Source organism: Phyllostomus hastatus, unplaced genomic scaffold (genome assembly GCF_019186645.2).
Source record: "Phyllostomus hastatus isolate PE091 unplaced genomic scaffold, TTU_PhHast_1.1 phas_contig_86, whole genome shotgun sequence".
Lineage (NCBI taxonomy): Eukaryota > Metazoa > Chordata > Mammalia > Chiroptera > Phyllostomidae > Phyllostomus > Phyllostomus hastatus.
In genome coordinates, this window is record NW_025333977.1 from 44,354,897 (window position 1) to 44,356,165 (window position 1,269).

General features: G+C 27.3%; 1 non-coding gene across 1 annotated transcript; it reads left to right on the forward strand.

Annotated features, from left to right (window-relative positions):
• The first annotated feature begins 845 nt into the window (after positions 1-845).
• Positions 846-952, forward strand: LOC123827576. The gene has a single exon (XR_006787240.1). It is a non-coding gene; the product is annotated as a U6 spliceosomal RNA (small nuclear RNA).
• Positions 953-1,269: the final 317 nt, after the last annotated feature.

Below are 1,269 nucleotides of genomic sequence, written 5' to 3' on the forward strand. Positions count from 1 at the left end.
TTAAGATGTAACATTAGGTTTTCTGATTGGTATTTCTCATTTCTTGAGATAGGCCTATGAAGGCATAATCTTCCCTCTTATTACTTCTTTCACTGTATCTCAGAAGTACTCTTAGGTCACATTGTCATTCTTATTCATCTCTGTATATCTTGTAATCTCAACTTTTATTTCTTCTTTGACTCACTTACATTTTAGTAGTATGTTGTTTAATCTCCACATATCTGTGAGTTTCTTTACTTCCTTTTTATAATTGATTCTTAATCTCAAAGCACTGTGATCAGAGAATATACTTAATATCTTTTCAATCTTCTTAAATTTGTTGCGGCTAGTTTTGAAACCCAATATATGGTCGATTCTAGGTAATATTTTATATGCACTGGACATGAAAATATAATCGGACATTCTGGAAGAAAAGACTCTGTAAATGTCAATTATGTCCATTCGGTCTCATGTGTCAGTTAAAGCCAATATTTCTTTATTGTTGTATAATAAATAAGCTCTTGAAGATATTAAACAATTCTACTGTTTTGTTTAACTCATATATATATGTGTGTATATATATATATATATATATATCTTCACACCTACATTCCACTTTTACTACTTTTATTTTAATATTTTAATAAATTTTTAACTCATTCATAGATTAAAATAATTTGTTCCTTAAAAATACTAGTATTTATTAAATTTTTTTTCTGTCAAAATTTATTCTATGCACTGGATAAAAAAATAAGATTATATAGAAATTACTGATAGGGTATCCCTAAAAGATATGTATTTATTTCTTTTACCTGAAAAAATTAAACTTTAGAGTTGCTTTTTGGGCAATAAAGAAATCGCCAACTGTGCTTGCTGTGGCAGCACATATACTACAATTGGAATGATACAGAGAAAATTAGCATGAAACCTGAGCAAGAACAACATGCAAATTAATGAAGCATTCCATATTTTTAGAAAGGAAAATAAATCCCCACCAAATTGAAAAGCTGCTTCTACAATTAGTTTATGCCTTATGTATTTAACATTATTATATATATTACCCCAATTTTTATGACTTCTGTTGACTCATTTAGGCTGAATGTATTATTATAAAATGCTCCTGTTTGTCAAGGTTTTCATAGTTCACCCATTACTTTAGATGTGCCTTTGAATAAGACAAAGACACACAATCCTACTTGTTATTTTATATAATTGAAAGACAAAGATTTTTGTATAATTTTATTTTAATTTTATTATATTACTTTAAATACTTTTATTTTCTCCCTTCTG